This window comes from Chenopodium album, chromosome 14, assembly GCF_948465745.1.
Source record: "Chenopodium album chromosome 14, dcCheAlbu1.1, whole genome shotgun sequence".
In the NCBI taxonomy this organism is placed as follows: Eukaryota; Viridiplantae; Streptophyta; class Magnoliopsida; order Caryophyllales; family Amaranthaceae; genus Chenopodium; species Chenopodium album.
In genome coordinates, this window is record NC_137847.1 from 37751611 (window position 1) to 37766621 (window position 15011).

The window sequence follows — 15011 nt, forward strand, 5'->3', positions numbered from 1 at the left end:
CACGACTGTTTATTGTATTGTAATTTTTTATTTTAAAAAATAAATATCAATAAAATAATATGGGATCTCAACATTATATATAATGGGTTGATATATATATTTTTTTTAGTATACTAGGGAGTTTAAGCGCGCTACGCTCGCTTTTAGTGTATAAATCGATTTGTTTTTCATATCTAGAAATATGGCAATGTTGGGGGTTTTTTAAAATATAATATTTAAGTATGGTATGAGTTTAAATTGAAATGTAAAATGGGCAATTTAGTTTAAATCGTGTATTGTAATGTAAGAAATGAATTCTCGTTAGAAAAATAAATGTAAAAAATGAATTGTCTGTGTTCTCACCTAAACTAATTGCCCTGAGTTCTAAGCTTTCTTTTTTTCCTTTAGTGATCTTTCTTCTTGAGTCATTTTTCTTCTTAATTGATATTTCTTAAGTGACTCTCTTTCTTTTTAGCATTTTAGTAACTCTTTTTCCTAAGCTAATTTTTCTTATTTTCATAAGTAATCTTTCAAGTGGTTTCCCTCTTTTTGTAAATGAGATTTCTAAAGTGGTCTCTCTCAAATGATTTTTCTTAAATGGTCTCTCTCTCTCTCTCTCTCTCTCTCTCTCTCTCTCTCTCTCTCTCTCTCTCTCTCTCTAGTAGGTCACTTCTTAAGCTAGTTGCCCTGATTTTATTTTCTTAAGTGGTTTTTCCTTAGTGGTCTCTCTCTCTCTCTTTTTCTCTCTCTATCTCTCTCACTAATTTTAGTAACCCTTTTTCTACACTAATTGTTTTTTCTTAAGCTGATTGCCTCAAATTTCTCAAGTGATCTTTCTTATAAGTGCTCTCTCTCTCTCTCTCTCTCTCTCTCTCTCTCTCTCTCTCTCCCCCCCCCCCCCCCTTAAGTTAATTGCCTCGATATTTGTATGTGATCTTTCTTAATTGGTGTCTCACCTCTCCAAAGCCAATTGACCTTATTTTCATAAATGATTTTTCTTTAGTGCATGTTTTCTCTTTTTCTCTCTTAAGATAGTCGCCTTGATTTTCTTAAGTGATCTTTTATGTAGTCTTTTTTTTTCTCTAGCATTTAGTAAATCTTTTTCCTAAGCTAATTGTATTTTCATAAGCTAATTGCCCTATCTTTCTTAGGTGATTGACCTTTCTTAAGTTGTCTCTCTAACTCATTGTTTCTTCTCTCCCTCTCCTAGGCTAATTGCCCTAAGATTTTCTCCTAAAATAATTGTTTATGATTGCTCTAGTTTTTTAAGTTATCTTTCTTTCTTTAGTGACCTTTTTTCTTGAGTGATCTTTCTTTTTCTTGAGTGATTTTTCTTTCTTAAGTGGTTTCTCTCACTAATGGTTTCTTTCTTTTACTCTCCTAAGCTAATTGCCCTAAGATTCTCACCTAAACTAATTGCCATGAGTTCTAAGCTATCTTTTTTTCCTTTAGTGATCTTTCTTCTTGAGTCATTTTACTTCTTAATTGATATTTCTTAAGTGGCTCTCTTTCTTTTTAGCATTTTAGTAACAATTTTTTCCTAAGCTAATTTTTCTTATTTTCTTAAGTAATCTTTCAAGTGGTTTCCTCTTTTTGTTAAGTGAGATTTCTAAAGTGGTCTCTCTCAAATGATTTTTCTTAAATGGTCTCTCTCTCTCTCTGGTAGGTCACTTCCTAAGCTAATTGCACTGATTTAATTTCTTAAGTGGTTTTTCCTTATGGTCTCTCTTGCTAGTGTGCTTTTGTATTTTCATAAGCTAATCACCCTAACTTTCTTAAGTGATGGACCTTTCTTAAGTTGTCTCTCTCATTCATGGTTTCTTTCTCTTCCTCTCCTAAGCTAATTTCCCTATGTTTTTCTCCTAAACTAATTGTTTATAAATGCCCTACTTTCTTAAGTTATCTTTCTTTCTTTAGTGATCTTTTTTTTTTTTTTAGTGATCTTTCTATATCTTGAGTGCTTTTTCTTTCTTAAGTGGTCTCTCTCACGAATGGTTTCTTTCTTTTCCTCTCCTAAGCTAATTGCCCTAAGTTTCTCACCTAAACTAATTGCCCTGATTTTTAAGTTAGCCGTCTTTTCTTTTGTAACATCCTAGAAATTCCTTTTTTTTTTAAAATACCTGTTTTGCCCTGTTTAAAACTTTAAATAGGAATATCTAAGACATTACTACCACCGTGAAAATGGCTAAGGCAACTATCAGAGACACACAGCGGAAGACTAATTTCAACCATTCAAAACAAGTCAACTTGGAAAGTCAATCGACGAAAGTAAAGTCAAACCAAAGTCAAACGAAGTAAAATAAAATCAATCTACAACTTGGAACCATTATAGGCCCTTATTAAAACCAAACCAACTTTAAAACTTTTGCGTTAGTCATGCATAATAATAATATCATAAATAATTAAAGCATTAAACACATCATATACTTATAGAAACTAGCATGATTCACTCTTCACTCATGCCCATTCATGAATATGCTTTATCACCTGAAAAGCTTCTCTCTACTTATTTCCACTACTCTCCATTAAAAATGGGTCATCATAGGGCCAAGATAAAGACAAGGCCAACAAACACAACACACAATCAGCAAAGCTGAGTACATAAGCGTAATTAACACACTAACATGCAAATACCTATCAACACACAACTTACCTTGTTGCACCTGTTTTTCAAGCATACAACATTCAACAAAACTTCTCACTAAACAACTATATAATTTATTTAGCGTTGATCACGCAACGAACGGGTTTCTCCACTAACCTCCCCCAAATAAATTGAGGTTAGTGACACGGGAGCTAACCGTGCCAGCATCAATAACCACTCGTAAGTGGCGGAATTCCTGCGCATAATAACAATAAAAGGAATGTACAACGTCCTGTACTCCAGTAGAAGTTATGATCAAATATAAAGTCACATAACTCCCCCCATATGTTCATACTCAAGGTATATACGTTCCAACAGTTTTGGTGCGTAATCTCTTTCACTTTACGTTATTTACATATTATTAAACTTGGTGATGACTCTCAAACCATAATCATTCAATCAACAATAATTATTCAAACAATCAAACATACCAATTTAATTCTTGAATAATAAGTGACCACATAATATTTAATGTTGAACCCTTTTTAATTCTACCTCGGTGCCAATGACACCTTAAACGCATAAAACGCCACAAATCCTATCCCTCGGTGTTAAAAACACCTTAATTGCACTAAGACACCAACATATAATTTATTCCTCGTGTACATAGACACTTATATAGCTCCTTTCTCATGCTCAAAGCATCAATAAAAATTATATGAACTATAATAAAATTCTCTTTTGATATTCCAAACCAAATTAAACATTTAGTTTAATTAAACATGCTCTCTATCATGCCATAAATAAAAGTGTGGTTCATAAACAATATTCCAAACTATAATTTTCCAACCATTAATCCATCACAAATAATTCATGCTCCAATATTCAATCACCATTAACAACCAATTCATAATTTCCATTCCAAATCTAGCATGATACTACTTGTAATCAATTAAACACATTTAGCATGCTACTACATCAACAAAATTATGCTAAGTACGCGAACGTACCTTGTATACGATTTTAAAATCGCCACGACTAATAGATTTCGCTCACTTCGAAGTCTCCTACAATTTAAAATCATAGAAGAGTATTAAAATCCTCTCTACACAAATTTCCAGCAATATATACTATTATAAAACCCCTCATAATTTAATTAAAATAGCTGAAATTATATTTAAAATATCATACTTTAATCCCAATTAATGGGTAATTGAAATTCCTTAAAGAAACTTGATTTTTAATGCACTACCAAAAATTCCAGCATTATATTTTAATGAAAACTTGCTGTAATTTAGCCTTAAAACACTTTAATAAAAGGTTTAAACCATTATATATCATAATCCTTCAGTAATTCATAATTCAAGAACCTAGGGTTTTAAAAAATTGGGGCTTTTCAATTAAAAATAAAATCTGAAAATTAATTTACATAATACTCATAATCAAACATCAAAATCAAATCACAAAACTCATAATTAATAATTAGATCTAGGATTAAACTAGTTTTTAAAACAAAGTTTTTTTTTTTTTATTTTTGTTCGAAAAGAGGTGGCAGCCGACAGCCACCACGACTGCTGCCAGCGCCGATGGCTGCCTGTTGCGGGCGGCTGGCGCTACTGGCGGCCCACCGGTGGTGGTGGTGGCCGGCGGTGAGGGGGAAGCAGAAAAGGGGAAGGGAAAAAAAAGAAAAGAAAAAGAAAAAAAAAAATAAAGAGAAAGGGAGAGAAGTTTACCTTGGGTTTTCTCCATTTTGGGGAAAGTTTGATTTGCCTCAAGTGTTGAATATTTATACCCCTTCTCTAAAAACCCTTCTCCCTAAACTTTCCTTTTTTTAATCTTTCCTAACCCCTTCCCTAATAAAACTTTACTAAAATAAAACTTTCTTAAATTAAATCCCAACTTAAATAAAATAATAAATTAAATAAACTTTCCTTTTATAAAATATTTCCAAACTTATTAAAATGAATAATTAAAATACTTTAAATAAAACATTTCAATTTAATTAAATACTTCTCAAAATACTTATTTTAATTAAAATACATATAAAAATACGAGGTATTACAGTCTACCCTCCTTAAAAGAAGTTTCGTCCCAAAACTTGGGAAACGAAATTCAAAGTTTTTCCTCACTTAGTATAATATTGTTGTACTTTTTGTCATACCTTTACCTATTTGTGTCTCATTGAGAACACAATAACTCAAAATACTCGTTAAAATTGTGCCAAAAGCACAAAAATAACTGAAAATATAGGGAAAAAACGCGAAATTCTACCGCATTCTACCTGAAACAACTCTGGGTATTTCTTTTTCATTTCTTCTTCTGCCTCCCAAGTGGCTTCCTCATATTCTTGGTTAGACCATAGCACTTTCACAATCTTAACATTTTTATTGCGTGTACTACGCACTTTACTGTCAAGAATTTTGACAGGTCTCTCTTCATAGGTTAAACTTTGGTCTAGCTCAATGGTTTCAGGTTGTAGCACATGGGATTTATCAGGTATACCTTCTTAATTGAGACACATGAAATACATCATGCACTTTGCTTAGCTCCATAGGTAAGGCTAACCTATAAGCTACTTTGCCTATCCTTTGCAGAATTTCATATGGACCTATGTACTTTGGGCTAAGTTTTCCTTTCTTCCCAAATCTCATCACTCCTTTCATCGGTGATACCTTTAATAACACCTTGTCACCAACTTCAAACTCTTCTTCTCTACGCTGCAAATCTGCGTAGCTCTTTTGGCGATCTTGAGCTGCTTGAATCTTAGCTTGAATTTCCCTTACTTGCTTCACTGTATCCTCAATCATTTGAGGCCCTAGAATCATTGTTTCACTTATGTCATTCCTATGCTCGTATCATAACTATTATTATAGGAAAATTCAATCAAATCCAAGCTATCCTCCCATCCTCCTTGGAAATCTAAAACACAAGCTCTCAACATGTCCTCCAAGGTTTGAATGGTTCTTTCAGTTTGTCCATCTGTGGCAGGGTGAAATGTTGTACTCATCTTAAGTGTCGTACCAAAGTTTTCCTGCATGCTTTTCCAGAATTTTAAAAGAAACCTGGAATCTCTGTCAGACACAATATCCTTTGGAACTCCATGTAACCTCACAACATTCTTGATGTAAGCTTTTGCAAGTTGCTCCATCTTCCAAGTCTCCTTCACTGGTATAAACACCGCATATTTTGTAAGTCTGTCCACCATTACCCAAATGGTATCATTTCCACTCTTTGATTTTGGAAGGCAAGTTACAAAATCCATTGAAATGCAATCCCACTTCCATCCAGGAATTTCCAATGATTGCACAGTTCCCTGGGGCCTCTTGTGCTCTATTTTCACCTTTTGGCAAGTCAGACACTTTGCTACAAATTCTGCAACTTCATTCTTCATCCTAGGCCACCAATACACCTTTTTCAAGTCCTTGTATAACTTATCCCCTCCTGGGTGCACTGAATAGGGTGTATTGTGTCCCTCTTCCATTAGCTTTCTCTTCACTTCCTCACACTTTTGGGGTACACACCATCAACCTTTGTACCTAAAACTCCCGTCTTCATGAATTTTGAAATCTGTAGCCTTGTCTTGTTTTATTTTCTCACGAATCCTATCCAATTTTACATCTCCTACTTGGTTTTCCCTTATTTCATCGAATATGGTTGGTTGGATAGTCAAATTTGCAAGAATGCCAGCTGGTACTCCCCATTCTACAACTTTTAAGTTCATTTTACTCATTTCCCTACATAACTCATCAGCCACTACCAAAGTATCCATGACTGGTCTTACGACCTAGAGCATCTGCAACTACGTTTGCTTTCCCTTCATGATACTATATATCCAAGTCATAATCCGTCGTATACTCTAACCATCTCCTTTGGCGAGAGTTCAAATCCTTTTGAGTGAAAATGTACTTCAAGCTCTTATGGTCCGTGTAAATTCTACATTTCACTCCATACAAGTAATGACGCCAGATCTTTAGTGCAAAGATAATTGCAGCAAGTTCTAAATCATGGGTTGGGTAATTTACTTCATGGGTCTTCAATTGCCTTGATGCGTATGCAATCACCTTCCCATTTTGCATAAGCACACATCCCAAACCATTCTTTGATGCATCACTATACACATCATAGATACCACTATCGTCTGGCAGTGTAAGCACTGGTGCTGTAACCAGCTTCTGTTTCAAGAGTTGGAATGCTTCTTCACACTTATCACACTCAAATTTCTTGTCCTTTTTCATCAGAGTAGTCATAGGTTTAGCAATCCTTGAGAAATCTTTCACAAAACGCCTATGATACCCTGCTAGACCTAAGAAACTCCGAACATCACACTGTTTTGGGCGTAGGCCAACCCTTCACAACTTCTATCTTGGCTGGGTCTACTTCCACGCCATCCTTAGACACAAAATGATCTAAGAATGCTACCTTTTCCAACCAAAATTCACACTTATAGAACTTTACATAAAGATTGTTTTCTCTAAGGGTTTGCAGAATTTCCCTCAGGTGTTCTACATGCTCTTCTTTGTTCTTTGAATACATCAATATGTCATCTATGAACACTACCACAAACTTATCCATAAATTGATGAAACACCCTATTCATCAAATCCATAAAGATTGCCAGAGCATTTGGCAATCCAAATGGCATCACTGTAAACTCATAGTGTCCATATCTCGTCCTAAAAGCAGTTTTAGGAATGTCTTCATCTGCAATACTCAACTGATGATATCTGGACCTCAAGTCAATCTTAGAAAACACGGTTGCGCCTTTCAACTGATCAAACAAATCATCAATCCTTGGAAGTGGATACTTGTTCTTTATTGTCACCTTATTTAATTCTCTGTAATCAATACACAACCTCATGCTTCCATCTTTCTTCTTAACAAACAGAACTGGTGCTCCCAAAGGAGATGCACTCGGTCTGATGTATCCCTTGTCTAACAAATCCTGCTGTAGGGAATATTTCAAGCATCTCACACTTGAGCCCCACTGTGACCATACACTTAAGTATGGTGGCGTCCAAAGGGAAGGAAGCTAGAGTAAAAAAGTCGCCAACAAGTTTTAGGAACTTGTAAACCGTTCAGAGGGTGAAGGTTACACCCCTTCACGATCCATGAGATCGCTAACTCCATAGTGGTCTGGAACCATGACTAGATATTCGGGGATGAAGGTACAAATCCAACCTAAAAGAGATTGAACATGCCCTAAAAATAAGCCTCTACTTTATTCTTCTCATATTCATGTGCACTTTCCGATCAACATACAATCAACAGATTAATCCTAATCCCGTTTAATCTATGTTGGTTGAATATTAATGCACAAACAAGACTATTATTAGTGATCACTTGAATTATAATCATATTAGCCTAAACAAGATTATTAATTATCTTATTAAGCGTGATTACAAGTACAAATTCCCTTTAAACATGCATAAAAGGCGTGATCAAGCAATAATAATAATAAATATCAAGCAACATAATAACAACCATCATCATAATAATAATCTCAATCTCATGAAAGCAATAATATTAATAGCAAGATCCTAGGCATGATACTAACAAGATTAATAACAAATCCTAACATGTCACTAAACATTAAAGGTCAAAGCTTTATCCCTAACATGATACTAATCATGATATTAGAAAGAATAGGAAGCAACTTAAACATGATACTAGAAATATTAGTTATTACCCTAAACATGATACTAGGATTCATAAAGACATCCTAACATGATACTAGGAATTAAAAGAATTAAAGCATGACTTCTATATCAAAAGAATAATTAAAGTAATTAAATTACTTACTTCGATGCCTCGTATCTCTTTCTAATAACAAAATACACGCGTTAGTAACTTCAATGAAAAATAATAAATCAAACAATTAAATTAAATTAAATAATTGAAATAGGATTTGAGACCAAACCCTCAGAAATTATCAACCTTTCACGTATAGGGCGAAGGCAACTTCGAATTTGGCTAGGTGTGTCTAGAACTCGTGAATGTGGAATTTTGTAGGAGGGAAGGTTTAGAAAAATAATAGAAAGAGAATAAGCTTCTAGCTTTTAAGAGAGAGAGAGAATAGATGATTGGTGATTGTTGTCCTGGAAACGGGGAGATACGACCCCTATTTATAGAAAAAAAAGTCCGAAAAAGATAGAAAATACTTCAATTTCTATGCGGAATAAAGTTGGCATCTGTCGCCAGGCGACAGACGTTAGCGCCAGGCGACAGACTCTGTCGTTTGGCGCTAATTAAAAGATAAAACGCGCTTTGTACGGAATCCTTTTCTTAATATGATTAAGCAGCAAATTCCGTGTTTATCAAATTAAAATCGAGTACATCATAAAACACTTATTTTATTCCAAATAAAACTCTTTAAAATATAATTATCAATCCTAATATCATTAGAATTTAAAAGAACCTTCTAGATTATTCTAGAAGATTAAAATCAATCCTAATAACTTTAGGAATAATAATTAATAGGCCCTCCTCTAGATCATTGGGCCGCATATAAAATTCATTTCGAGCCCAATTTAATATTTTGACCATAACTTCCTCATTACTCATCGGAATTGGGCTTATAATATATCGCTGGAAAGCACTTTTCGAGCCTGATCCAACTACACTATATTGGACCCTTATCATGGACTAAACTAAATTGGACTAGCTACTTTCATAAATAGAGTAAGAAAAGAAATGTTTTCAAAAACAAAAAGAAAGATATTTTAAAAAACAACCACATCACTAGACTTTTCACACTTTCACCTCGTTCGATAATCAAGTGACGTGAAAGGTATTCATCACTGAGTTTGGTTTTGGGGAGACACATTTGGGTGTCTACACCTGCAGTTGCTCCTTTAACCCACTCATTTCTGCAGGTGCCATTCGATATGGCGCTTTGGATATTGGTGCTGTCCCTGGGACTAAGTCTATGGTGAAATCAATTGCTCTCTTAGGTGGCATTCCAAGGATCTCGTCCGGAAATACATCCAGAAATTCATTCACCACTTCAATATCTTCCGGCTTAGTTGCTTCATCATGATCCATGTTTCTCACACTATAAAAGTACACTAGATGCCCCTTTTTCATGTACTTTGCCAACTTTAACACAGATATCAACCTAGGGTATTTGGCTTCACCATGCATCCAATAAGTCACTAACTCATTCTCACTTGTGGTCATTTTCACTTTCTGCGATCGACAACTTATATCTGCATTGTACTTGCTCAACCAATCCATTCCCAGAATGACATCAAAATCCTTTAACCCAAACTCGATGAGGTCAGACTGAAACACTTTCCCTTCGATCTCTAAAGGTACATTCCTAAAGGTCTTAGTACAATTCACTACCCCACCCGTCGGAATGGTTATTGGTAAATCTACTACTTCTACTGTTTTCAAACAATCTTTAAGTTTCGAAACAATTCTTTTCGAAATGAAAGAAAAAGTTGCACCAGAATCAAATAAAACTTTAACAGGAATAGAGTGAATAGAAAAAGTACCAGTGATGACATCTTTCGTGGAATCAGCCTCATGCCTACTCAACACATTCAATTTTCCTGCAGCTCCACTTTTCTGCTGATTGTTCCCATTGCTGCTGTTATTGTTATTCTTTGCTCCATTCTGCTGTGCTCCCTTATTTCCAATGAAGTTATTGTTGTTTCTCTGAAAGTTCCTTTGGGCTCATCCTGAATTATTGGTTTGCTTATTCCCATTAGAACCTTTGGAGTAACACTCGTATTCTCTATGCCCCAACTTGTTACAAGCACGACAAGCAACCAGATTTCCATCATAGTCCCTTCCAGGATGGTTATTCTTGCACCTCTTGCAAAAATAACGCCTCTCATTTCTGTTATTCCCTTGGTTATTGTTTCTAGCCCCTCCATTGAAGTTACGTCCTCCTTGACGATTGTTACCTTAGGAATTATTATTGTTGTTGTGGAAGTTATTGTTGTTATGGTGGTATTTTTGCTTCTTGAAGTTATTCTGGTTACCATGTTGGTTCCCAGAGTTCTGTCCCACCTCTTTCCTCTTTTCCTTCACTTCCACATCAGCCAGTTCCTTCTTTTTCTTAAACTCCAAAGCATACAAGTGTGCAGCTCTCCCATACACCTCATCCAAAGTTTCAAACACTTGTCCACATAACTTCAACTGTAAATCAATAGTCAAACCACTCTCAAATTTCCTAGCCTTTGCCTTCTCCGTAAAGACGGACTCTTCAGCAAAATGAGACAGCTCAATAAACTTTGTATAGTATTCAATCATTGACATTTCCTCCATCCTGAGATTTGAGAACTCCTCAGCCTTTTGCTTCTGTAAGAAGCTAGGGTAAAACTTATCTCTCACTTTCTCTTGGAACTTAGTCCAATTGAATCCAGGTAGCGCTCTAATAGTTGTCTCATTTTGCTGCCACCAAAGATCAGCTTCACCTCTCAAGTAGTAAGTAGCACAGCCCACCTTAGAATTCTCTGGGCATCCAACTGCCCCAAACAGTTTCTCAAACTCCCTTAACCAATTTTCCAGTATGGTAGGGTCAGGCTCTCCTTGATAGGTTGGTGGTTTGCTTTAGGCCACCTTCTTGAAAAGTTCTCCCTGAGCATCCCCATTGTTGGTTGAATTCCTAGCCAACTATTGGGCCACAACTGCTAATTGTCTCACAACCTCACTCAAATCACCCCTATTATTACCAGAATTACTTCCCCCTACCATTTTGTTTCTCCTAAATTAAGAACAAGGGTTTATATTAGAAATGGCTTCGGTTAGCTCTCAAGACATACACTCATCTATTATTTAACACCCTTGAAACATTCACAGTAAAATTTAAAGCTAACAAATTAGGATAGCAAAAGCTAATTCCCTAAATTTGTAGTTTTGTCAATCAATTATTGATTGCTAACCAACCATACATTTAATAAAGCATCACATATATAATAAAAAGTAATTCCCATAGATTCCCATAGCTTAGAAATAAATTATTGGAATTATTTTGTTTGAAATTTGGCTATTGGGATAGTGATGTGAAACGGAAGATTTTGGAAAATGAAATGAATTAGTTATCAATAACATAAATAATTTAACAAAGAAATAAATAGGATTTTTATTAATTAAAATAAACTAGAATTACCAAAATAATATTGAGTTCTAGAAACTTATGTATTACATATGCTCACTGACTCAATGTGGTCATGCCACTTATTAATTTTAAAACTGAAATAATAATAGTAATAAACTGTAATTAAAACTGATTATTCATAACGAGGAAAACTATAAAAATCTAATCCTTTCGGATGTTGTCTTTCTTGTCTGCCGACTGCTTGTAGCTACCAGGGTCGAACTCAGGATCATCTGCCTCCTCCATTGGTTCAGGTGACTCTGGTTCAGGTTTTACCTGTACAAACTCTCCCTCTTCCTCCTCATCAGAAGAAATTTCTACAATGATTAGAGTTGGAGGTGGATTTGGATTAGAAATCTCCATGAGTAAACTAACTTCCTCCCCTTGCTCTCCATTCTCTGCCTGACCACCCTGTGAAGAAGAAGAAGAAGAGGAACTTCCTGACTGATGACTAGAAGAAGGGGGATTTTGCCCCATTGGATTTTCGAAATAATAGTCATGGTATGGAAGGTGGAGTTGTCGACAATGGGCTTTCTCGATCCTAACAAGATAAGAAATAAAAAATCTATAATCCGGGTACCATTGTCCATAATAGTCCCTATATTTGTAGTAGTTCGAGATGTCCCCTAGTAAATAGAAATCAGAAAATTTGGATTTGACAGCATAATAAGGAGGCTCATCAGGCAAGCAACGGACAATCATAGCTGATATACGATCAGGGCTATCAAAAACTCTGTCCCTTAAAACATTGCTCCTATAGGAACAGTAAAAGCAAATCTTTTGAACGTAACCATAGGGATGTTCATTAGGTTTCTTAGTGAGAGTGCCTAGTTCGGTGTATCTGCTAGGAAGATTCGGCATCCTGTAAAGAAAAGACTTAGAAAAGAATTCCCTTTCCCAAAGAAAACAAAATAATACAGTTCTTGCATGAATTAGGTTCAATGTTCAATCAAACAATTTTCTTACTCCTAAACACATAATTACATATCCTCAAGCAATACATTCATGATTAAACATTCACAACCTAAATATTAATGCATACAAGAACATGATTATTTCTAACTTATATGCCCGAATTCTTTCCTACCCATTCTCACCAACATGCTTTATAAAACTGTAAACAAATAATACTTACCTTAATCTTTGCTTTCCTGCAAAATGAACAAACTAAAAAAATATTTTTGTCTCCTTTTTAATTTAAATTTTTGAAAATAAATAGGAAAGAAGACCAAAATTTTCGGCCCTCCCCCCTAAAAAAAATTTTCGGACCTTCCCAAAAATAAAAATAAAAAATTCGGTCCTTATTTTATTTTTTTAAAAAAAAATCCGGACCTCTTTAAAATTAAAACAAAATTTCGATTTTTAAATTTAATCAATAAATATTTGATCTTCCCAAAATAAAATAAAATAAAATAATTCTCTAAAAATTTTCACCAATAAATAGGTACTTGGCCAAGTTTAAAATTAAAACACCTTAAAACACGTTTTTGGCTTTAGTGGTAATAAAATCTCAACCTGGCTCTGATACCACTTTGTAACACCCTAGAAATTCCTTTTTTTTTTAAAATACCTGTTTTGCCCTATTTAAAACTTTAAATAGGAATATCTAAGACATTATCGCCACCGTGAAAACGGCTAAGGCAATTATCAAAGACACACAGCGGAAGACTAATTTCAAAACCATCCAAAACAAGTCAATTTGGAAAGTCAATCGACGAAAGCAAAGTCAAACGAAGTAAAATAAAATCAACTTACAACTTGGAACCATTATAGTCCCTTATTAAAACCAAACCAACTTTAAAACTTTTGCGTTAGTCATGCATAATAATAATATCATAAATAATTAAAGCATTAAACACATCATATACTTATAGAAACTAGCATGATTTGCTCTTCACTCATGCCCATTCATGAATATGTTTCATCACCTGAAAAGCTACTCTCTACTTGTTTCCACTACTCTCCATTAAAAATGGTTCATCATAGGGCCAACATAAAGACAAGGCCAACAAACACAACACACAATCAGCAAATCTGAGTACATAAGTGTAATTAACACACTAACATGCAATTACCTATCAACACACAACTTACCTTGTTGCACCTAATTTTCAAGCATACAACATTCAACAAAACTTCTCACTAGACAACTATATAATTTATTTAGCGTTGATTACGCAACGAAAAAGTTTCTCCACTAGCCTCCCCCAAATAAATTGAGGTTACTGACACGGGAGCTAACCGTGCCAGCATCTATGACCACTCGTAAGTGGCGGAATTCCTGCGCATAATAATAATAAAAGGAATGTACAACATCCTGTACTCCAGTAGAAATTATGATCAAATATAAAGTCACATAACTCCCCTCATATATTCATACTCAAGGTATATATGTTCCAAGAGTTTTGGTGCGTAATCTCTTTCACTTTAAGTTATTTACATATTATTAAATTGGGTGATGACTCTCAAACCATAATTAATTAATCAACAATAATTATTCAAACAATCAAACATACCAATTTAATTCTTGAATAATTAGTGACCACATAATATTTAATGTTGAACCCTTTTTAATTCTACCTCGATGCCAATGACACCTTAAACGCATAAAGCGCCACAAATCCTATCCCTCAGTGTTAAAAACATTTTAAGTGCACTAAGGCACCAACATATAATTTATTCCTCGTGTACATAGACACTTATATAGCTCCTTTCCCATACTCAAAGCATCAATAAAAATTATATGAACCATAATAAAATTCTCTTTTGATATTCCAAATCAAATTAAACATTTAGTTTAATTAAATATGCTCTCTTATCATGCCATAAATAAAAGTGTGGTTCATAAACAATATTCCAAACTATAATTTTCCAACCATTAATCCATCACAAATAATTCATGCTCCAATATTCAATCACCAATAACAACTAATTCATAATTTCCATTCCAAATCTAGCATGATACTACTTGTAATCAATTAAATACATTTAGCATACTACTACATCAACAAAATTATGCTAAGTACGCGAACGTACCTTGTATACGATTTTAAAATCGCCACGACTAATAGAAATCACTCACTTCGAAGAATCCTACAATTTAAAATCATAGAAGAGTATTAAAATCCTCTCTACACAAATTTCCAGCAATATATACTATTATAAAATCCCTCATAATTTAATTAAAATAACTGAAATTATATTTAAAACATCATACTTTAATCCCAATTAATGGGTAATTGAAATTCCTTAAAGAAACTTGATTTTTAATGCACTACCAAAAATTCTAGCATTATATTTTAATGAAAACTTGATGTAATTTAGCCTTAAAATACTTTAATCA